A 9676-nucleotide genomic window follows, 5' to 3' on the forward strand; every position below is an offset into this window, starting at 1 on the left:
GGCTCTATAGTCAATGCACAGACGCAATGTCCCATCCTTCTTCTTCTGGAATAGTACGGGGGCTCCGTAGGGTGCTTTTGCTGGGCGGATGAATCCCGCCTTCAGCAACTCATCCAGTTGTTTCCTAAATTCGGCTAGCTCGGGCGGAGCCATCCGGTATGTGTTCTTCGCTGGCGGTTTAACTCCGGGGATGAGTTCGATTTCGTGATCAATGCCTCGACGAGGTGGTAATGTTTGGGGTAAGCTCTCTGGCATTATGTCGGCATAGTTGTTTAATACCTCATTGATTTCATTTGGGACAGTTTCTTCGGTGGTTGTTACTTCCATCAATGGTATGGCCATAAATGTAGGTTCCTCTCGTGCGAGTCCCCTTTTCAATTGTATGGTCGAGATCATTCGAAGATTACCTGGTTGCTTGATGCTTGCAGGTATTACTGTGGGGTTGCGGTCGGTGATCACTAAGCATTTTGCCAGCGGCATTGGGATAACTTTGTGTTCTAGGAGGAACTCCATCCCGAGTACCATGTCAAAGTCGTCCATGCGAGCTACGACAAGATCTAGCTCTCCTGTCCAATCCCCTATTATAAAGGGGACTCTTTTGGAAACTCTCACAATAGGCAAGGCCTCAGAGTTGACAGCTTTCATTTTTCCCGGGTCCTTTCCTATAGTGAGTCCTAATCTTCGGGCTTCTTGATCGGCGATGAAGTTGTGGGTCGCTCCTGAATCTATTAGAGTGCTCCTATTCGGTTGGGAATTTATTGTCGCATCTACGAACATGAGCCCTTTCTCTACTATCTCCTTCGGTTCGACCTTCCGTTGGAGGGCTGACAAGAATTTAAGCGTGCCCATTCGGGGATTGTCTTGATCTTCCTTCTTGTCAAGCATAGTCTCAACCCTTGCGTCGTTGCTCTCTTGAATGGACACTTGGAGCGCAGTGAGAGAGGCCCGATGAGGACAGTAAGATACTTTGTGGGGGCCTTTACACAACATGCATTGTAAAGGCGTCGTCGGGTGGTTCCTTTGATGGTAAGGTCCTCGAGATGTCCCCGCTTGGTTGTTCTGAGGAGGTCTATCCGTCCATCCGCTTGGTCTGTCGTTACCTCCGTTCGGCCTGTTGGGGCTTCCATTTCGATGACTTGGTGGTTTGTATGGCTTGCCCCCAGTGTTTGGGGCTGGTGTTATTCTTCTCTGGGATCCCGCTTCGTTCCCATAGTCTAGGAGTCTCTCGGCACAGGCCATTGCGACAGCTAGGGTTTGGACCTTGTTCTCATGTAGCTTTGTTTTGGCCCACGGCTGTAACCCATTTATAAAGAAGAACACCTTGTCCTTCTCTGATGTGCCCCTGATATCTAGCATCAGGGTTGAGAACTGTCTGACATAGTCTCGTATGCCTCCAGTGTGTTTCAGGGCTACTAGTTTTTTCATTGCTAAATGTCCTGCGTTTTCGGGGAGGAACTGGTCCCTCAACTTTTTCTTAAGGTCCTCCCACGAGTCAATGGTGCACAATCCATCCTCGATGTCTTGTACCTTCGTACGCCACCACAGTTTGGCGTCGTCTATGAGATACATCGAGGCTACGGTCACCTTCTTGTCGTCAGTACAAGCCGTTGTGGCTTTGAAGTACTGTTCGACATCAAAGATGAAGTTTTCCAACTCTTTGGCGTCCCGATTCCCTTTAAAGGCTCTAGGATCTGGGAATCTTAGTTTGTTGGACCCTGTATTAGTTTGTCCAGCCGTGACGTTCTCCTTGGCTTTCATGGTCACTTCAATTCGAGTGCCCATGGAGGCCATCCTTTCTTGGATGTCGTCGATTGTTGTTCTGAACTCATCAGCTAATCCATTAAACAAGCTCATCATTGTATTTTGCAGCACGTCGAACTCTTCGCCATGTCCCTCCTTGTGCGCGATAGAGCTATCCGGACTACCAGACGATTTTGGGCTGCTCGTAGGAGCAACTCTTTCTTCGAGCGAGGTCACTCGAAACATCAATTCTACGATTCGCAACCCATCCAGGCGGTTGCCCATTGCGTCGATTCCTACGACTTTCTCACTCAATTCGGTCACCCGTGCTTCCAGGAAGCAGAGGGTGTCAGGGACTTCTTTGAGGAACAGCATTTCCTCCTCTATTAGCGTAAGCCGGTCGGCTTGTGCTTTGGGTGTCGACTTTGTCGCCGACATGGTTTCGGTCTTTACTGTGTCACGGAGCTAACAAAGCTCTGATACCACTTGACACAATCGCACTTTTAAAGGCAGCGGACTAGCGATTGTGCGGCACTCACTTTCCAACGACAAGTGAGTTAAGCCAATTTGTACTTGCGTCGCCTACGGCCAAGCGACGTATGATCAAGCCTCTAGCCTCGGTTTTAAAAGAAGGTTTTGGAAAACGAGGGTAGAGAGAGATTTTAGAAAGAGAGATTTTTGAAAGAGACGTTATATAAGCAAGCAAGAGAGAGATAAAAACGGCTTAGCATATATAACCTTGGGTAGGGAGAAGTTGACAACTAGTCATATCCCTCTATAGTACATTTTGAGGCATTTCATGTCTGGCAGGCCTAGACATGATATTTTTTAGGCGTCATACGCCCTAGAACTACAAAAGTAAAAACACTAGAATGAAAAGACATGACAAGGGTTTGGCTTGCCATAGACATGCAGCCATGGGCAACACGCCCTAGACGAGCATGACCGTGACACGCAGCACCTTCAACGGTCACGCAACACCTTCGACGGTCACGCAACGCAGCTTCTTCGATTACGACAGTCAACCTTCTTCCGACTGGGACGAGGTGACACGACCCAACGCGATCCGACGACTCGTGTCCCTAACACTAATCGATTCCTACCCCTTCGTCGATTCTCCCTCCGGACAGCAAGGTCACTTGTTTCGACAACTCACCAAATAAGACCGACGAACCAAACCACATGATTTCCTTTCGAACACTCTCGACTCCCATTCTCTCAGACACACTCGGACATAGAAGGCAAGTTTGGAGATAAAAGTCATTCTTAAGGGAACGAAAGGGTGGGCATAGGAATATAAAAGGTCTCATAACATTTCCTATTAAGTTAATAACTGTCTCGCCGGAAATCATGCATATTTTCTGGCCAGAATAAATGCTACAACATAATATCTTGTCATTTATAGAAATAAAAATAAAATCTAAGCAAAATAATGAAAAATGGAAAACATCTAAATCGTTACACTCAGGCTGTGTACCATGTCATTTTTAAAGTAAAGACCAACACACATATACGAATGATGACTACATCACGAGTAGAGACTGTGGCACGTGCATAGAGTAGACTCATATTTAAATTCCTAGTCTTAGGTTAAGATAAGTTGTTTTGCATCACATTGTTTTAAATTATTTTGTATTGTTTTTATTTTATTTAAATTTTTTAGTATTTCGTATTAAACAGATAAGACCATGATTATGTTTTCAAGAGATACAAGATGTTTTAAATGTTTTCGAAATTGATACCAGAGATGAAGTTTGCTTTTAAGAGTTATATTCCGCATTTTAGCAGAGCATGAGACATTAGTAACGACTCTGGGTAAGTAGAAATTTAGGGTCGTTACATATGTTAAAGACAAAAGTCCTAAAACTGTTACTGAAGAACTAGACGTGAAGCAAGTGACACTTGAGCAAGTGCTGAAAAGATCATCTAGAATTATCAGAACATCAGATAAATATTTAGCTTCATTACAGTATGATATGAACCTATCAAGCATACAACATACTTCAATGAAGATGTGAAGAAAATGTTTTTTTAATTATCAAAAGATATTTAAGTTCTGCCACATTGAAGAAGAATTTGCTTCATTGTTATAAATTATGGGTGAATCATAATTTATTGAAACGTAGAGGTGTGATGTTTCTTTAATGTATTTTAAGGCTTATTTATACAGTGCGTAATTATGACCATAAAGTATGCATAGCGCCTAATTATAGTAATAAAGTATAAATATATAAAGTCATGTATGTTATCATTTCCAAATGTAGTTAAAGGGGAATTTGTGCTATCCTTTAGCCAATAACTAAGTTTCTTTGTCATTCTATGTAGCTTAGGTTGCATGTAGAATCATTCAAGCTCGATATGATCAATCTTGCTCGTGGAGTGATTTGAATCTCAAACAAGTGTTCTTACCTTGAGATATTTGATCAACAAGGTAATCCGAATTTTATTTTCCCTTGGAGTGATTCTTTATCATTAGGGCTCAGTTTAGATTGCATTTTAAGAATCATTCAAGCTAGACATGATTGATCTTACTTATAGAGTGATTCTAATATCAAACAAGTGTTCTTGCGTTGAGAAATTGGACCAACAAGGTGATCAAAATTTTACTTCTCTTATAGTGATTTTCCTATCATTTGTTATCAGAGCTTTCCCTTGGGCTGATTTCTTATGATTTGGTATCCGAGCTTTTCCTTGGGTTAAATCCTTATTATTTGGTAGTAGAGCTTTCTCTTGAGTTGATTCTTTATCACACTATTTATTGCTAACCAAAGTCCTTTTTTGAGGTCCTACAGGTAGAAGATTCCACCAAGTGGGAGCAAGTGATGGAGGATGAGATGAGCTCACTTGCAAAGAATAATACATAGGTGTTGATTGAGTTCGCTACAGAAAAGATAGCTTTGTTGAACAAATTGGTGTTCAGAATCAAGGCTGAACCAGATGAAAAAATGAGGTTAAAGGCTTGATTAGTAGTTAAAGAATATTAAAAAAGAAAAGACATTGTTTGTGTTGAAATCTTTTCTTTTGTTGTGAAATTAACTACTATCCAAATTTTGCTGAGTATAGTCGCTTTGGCAAATGGATGCAAATTTTTTTTTTTTTTTTACATGGAGGTCTAGATGAGAAGATCTTATGCAGCACCCAAAGGATTTGCATCTCCAGGCAAAGAACACATGGTGTAGCTCAATAGGAGCTTGTATGAACTGAAACAAGCACCGATAAAATGGTACAAAAAGTTTGACACCTTAATGTGCAAGAGTGGTTTCCACATGAGTGAAAAAGATCAGTGCTGTTACTTTAAAAAATACACTGATTCTTATGTGTTTCTACTCCTGTATGTGGACGATATACTAATTGTAGGATCTAGTATGATAGAGATAAACTAGTTGAAGGCAAGCATGTCTTTAGTATTTGAGATGAAATATTTGAGTGCAACGAAGGAGGTTCATAGGATATGATTTCTCAAGATAGATCTGTTGGCACATTTAATCTATCCTAGGAGCAGTACATTGAAAACATGTGATCCAAATTCAAGATTAATGATGTTAAACTTAGAACTACCCCTTTTGGCAAATTATTTTAAATTGTCAAAGGGGCACTCTACCAAGACAGTTGAAGAACATGAGTACATGACATCTGTTCTATACATTTTTGTAGTTAGGAGTTTGATGTATGCTATGGTTTGCACTAGACTTGATATAACACATGACGTAGGAGTTGGTAGCAAATACATGGTAAACCCAGAAAAATAACATTGGGAAGCTGTAAAATGACTTGAGAGATATCTGAGAAGTACCTTTTAATGCCCCTAATTTTCTTAACCTAATTAGTGACGTCACCCATACAATGCATAAATCATCAATTACTTTGGAAACAATACCAATGTCTTACATAAAGGTTCAAAAATCCAAATTAAACATAACTCTAAAAAGAATACATTCAATACTTGAATCCAGAAAATTTAAATAAAATAAATATTCAGCAATATAACTTATAAACCCAAATCCCAAATAAAAACATAAAGTGCTAACTATGCCATCTCATCAACTTTCATGGTATCATCAGCTCCATCGTCAACCGTACATTGGTGCCTTGCTTTTACCTGAAAAATGTAGGTAGCATGTGACTTGATTATTTTATGAAATACTCAATAAGTCACCCACTATTGAGGTTAGATATACAAACACATGCCACATATAAGTGAGACTTATCTTTCAAAAAACTATACATGGCCTTACGCTCTTTTCTTTTTTGGGCAGGGTTGTATGTTTGGTACTTCTCCACACATAGCCCATGTACACACACATGGGCCCACCAGGCGGGCTCGTATACGTACCCCTGGGCCAAGCTTTGTTGGGCACAACGTTTTACACGTTCACTGGATGCCACTTACTTTCATGACATAAAGGAGAAGTATCTCGATGTAAATAATATACATATATGCATGAGATCCCATAACTTGCATTACATGGCGTATTACATAATACGAATTACGTGTCCATTTCTTTATACATTCCATACATAACCCCATTATGCTACATGTATGCATAACAACGTTCAACACCTTTATAGCATGTAATAATATGAAAATATCCATAGCATTTCATAACACTACCAGAAAACATAGTGAAGGCATAACATGGTCATTTCACATAAAATATGGTGCATGCAAAAGCCACGGGGCGCGCACCATCATACAACATACAACAGGCTAAATCCAACAGTAAAGTCACTTAGCTTGATGTCCTTGGGCGAAGTTACTCACAGTAAGCTAACTCCAACCGCTGACTACTTTCTATAAGAATCACATAATATACTTAGAAACTTTTCATACCGTAACCAAGCTAGCCCTCATGTTAATTATCAAGATAAACCTCTAACAGTAATCTGTTTTTTACTAATAAGAGCCATACTGACCTTAGAAGGAAAACAAAAAAAAGGCAGAAACGACTTCAGAAGGGCCAAAAACCTAGGAATCGATATATTACGAGTATACTGAGTCGACAAGCCGTGTCGTCGAGCCGTTGTCAATAAGTCAAGAAATCGAGGTTGTCGAGCTGAGCCACAACTGTGTACGCGTGTGAAGTTGAATCGAAGAAGTTAGGCATGCGTTTGTTGATTCCGTATCTGCTGAGTATTGGGCCAAAAAAGAACGCGGCTCGGGTTCTACGTCTGGGCTGTGTGCTAAAACTAGAGGCCAAGCGTGAGGGCTATGATCGCGATTATCCAGTTCTATCTAGACGTTCGTCTTCCTAACCCAAAGCACAACGAAATGCTAATCGACTTCTTTCCTCCTCCCCGTCTCCGACGAACATGCAGCGATTTTCGACGACGTTACACCCTACTTCCAATTCTGACAAACGCGCTGCAACCTTTATCGATTCCGACGAACACACAGTGACCTCTACGCCGATACACCCTACTTCCACTCGACTTCCCTTCTCGAAAAATCTCTATTTTCTGTTCTCTCAAATATAATATCACGCAGGGAATAACTTCAGGAGAAAATCGTTTCGAGTACATATATAAAAGGGTCTAAGAACGTTTCGCATTAAGGCAATAATTCTCTCACCGGAAATCATGCATTTTCCTCCGCGAATAAATGTTGCATTTAATAAAAGGTTATATCATTTTTGGAATTATAAGTAAAATCTTGATGGTTGCATGCATTTAGAACTTTACTTTGTTATGTCAATGAAAAAATAGTTCTGCAAGGTTTTGTGGATGTTGATACCAAACTACATGGTAAACCGAGCGAAATAATATTGAGAAGTTGTGATGTGGCTTTAGAGATATCTGAGAGGTATTTTATTTAGTACTTCACTTTGTTATGATAATGAAAAAGTAGTTCTATAAGATTTTGTGGATGCTGATCTTAGTGGAATATATACTCTAGCAAGAGCACATCTAAATACATCCACACTATAGATAGAACAACAATGAGTTGGATGTCCAAGCTTAAAAACTGTGTTATTGCTTCATCTACTGAGGTTGCATACGTGGCAAGAGATGCAAGAGCTGAAGTTGGAAAGGAGATGGCATGGATGAAAGACTATCTAAGACAGTTAGACAAAAGAATACAAGAAGACTATTTATCTAGATAGTCAGAGTGTTGTACAATTGGCAAAACCTCGGCCTATCATTCAAAGACACAACACATTAGAGTATGATATCATTTCACTCGCAAGTTAGTGGAAGAGGGTGACATGTGTTTGGAGAAGATAGACGGTGCAAAAAACTAAACAGACATGTTGAAAAAAATGTGTTGATGTTGGAAAAAATGAAGTTGTGCAAAGCTTTAGTTGGTCTAGTGCAGTGATGATATTGATCGGGATAAGAGTCGTTTGAGAATGAAATTCTAGATTAACTGGATCAGTCTCCAAATAGGAGAATTGTTAGGCTATGGAGTATGTTGCTTATCTATAGCTTACGCAATGGTTATACATTAATAAGGTGATAGGTTCTAAATGAATATAGTAAAGGGTCATGTAAACAAGTATGTATAGTAAATATGAGAGATGTATATATGTTTAGTAAACTGAAATATATAAATATCTGCTTAAGAAGTGCTTTGAATGTATACTTTTGGCGTATTATATACTTGAAAGTCATCCATATAAACCTCTGGTCAAGGTTCCTTCTTACAGTTTCTCTCTTTATTCTTTGTACTCATCTAGATTTAGATTGAGTGCGTGAGTTATTGGGCGGTCCTAACAACACTATCTAACAAGTTTTCTTAAGGACGCGAGTCTTTAAGTCCGTTTCTCTCCGAGATTAAAGCTTTGTTGTGCAAAGTCTCATCTCAATTTTATTTGTGTGGTTGAAGGATTATTCACGGGTGGTTTTGGAATTATCCAAGCTTTTGTAGCTCAGTTGGTTAGAGCGTTGGTCTTATGAGCCGAAGGTCGCGGGTTCAAGCCCTGCCCGAACCAAAATTCTAGAATTTGTGATCTACTACTTCCATTTGGTTTAATTTCATTATTTAATCATTTATGTTATGCAATTTATTTTTACTTTCGTTGCAATACATTCTCTCATCCATTACATTAATTCTTGATAATGTATCTATCCCAACACCATAATGACATGTATCGAAAAAATTAAAAAAAAGGAAGATTGAGGGAAGAATTAAAAACTAATAGTAAATATAGAGAGAGAAAAAAAAGAAAAATTTAGTAAATAGAATTAAATGATAAAACAAAATAAATAACCGAGGGCAAGAAAGTACATAATAGAATTAAATGGGGGCATACTACCTCAAATGAAAATACAATCCAGTTCCAATAGCATTTGACTCGACAATACTATATGTATCCATGGCATTGATAAACATTTTCATGATCTATAATACTAGCCCATCAACTATCTTTTCATAGCATAAGAGTCGACCGTCAGCATAATCCATAACTTTTTATAGCTTAAACAGTCACATAATCCATACATCATATAGTCATTTCACATAAAATATGGTGCATGCAGGGACCACCGGGCACGCACCATCATACAACACGTAGTAAGTTAACTCCAATAGTAAGGTCACTTACCTCAATGGCTTTGGCCAAAGTCACTCACAACAAACTAATTCCAACGCTTGATTACGCCCTATAATAACCACATAAATATTTAGAAACCTTTCTAACATACCCTAGCTAAATCTCATGCTATTCATCAAAATAAACTCCCAACACAATCTGTCTTTGACGGTTAGGAACCATACTTACCTCAGATTGTAAAAATACGGGCAGAAACGGCTTCAAAAGGGCCAAAATCCTAGATATCGATATATTATGGGTGCCGAGCTGCTAAGTCGAGCCGCCGAGCCAACAACCGAGCCGACTGTCGAGTCGTCATCGATGAGCCGAGGAGCGATGGAGTCGAGCCGACCTCATCCACGTGCGAGCCGAGCTATGAGTACGCATGCGAAGCTGAGAAAGCGCGC

The 9676-nt window shown here is 39.7% G+C and overlaps 1 non-coding gene across 1 annotated transcript; it reads left to right on the forward strand.

Annotated features, from left to right (window-relative positions):
• Window positions 1-8595: 8595 nt before the first annotated feature.
• On the forward strand, window positions 8596-8669 carry TRNAI-UAU. The gene has a single exon. It is a non-coding gene; the product is annotated as a tRNA-Ile (tRNA).
• Window positions 8670-9676: the final 1007 nt, after the last annotated feature.

The sequence above is a fragment of the Cucurbita maxima genome, unplaced genomic scaffold (genome assembly GCF_002738345.1).
Source record: "Cucurbita maxima cultivar Rimu unplaced genomic scaffold, Cmax_1.0 Cma_Scf00009, whole genome shotgun sequence".
NCBI lineage: Eukaryota > Viridiplantae > Streptophyta > Magnoliopsida > Cucurbitales > Cucurbitaceae > Cucurbita > Cucurbita maxima.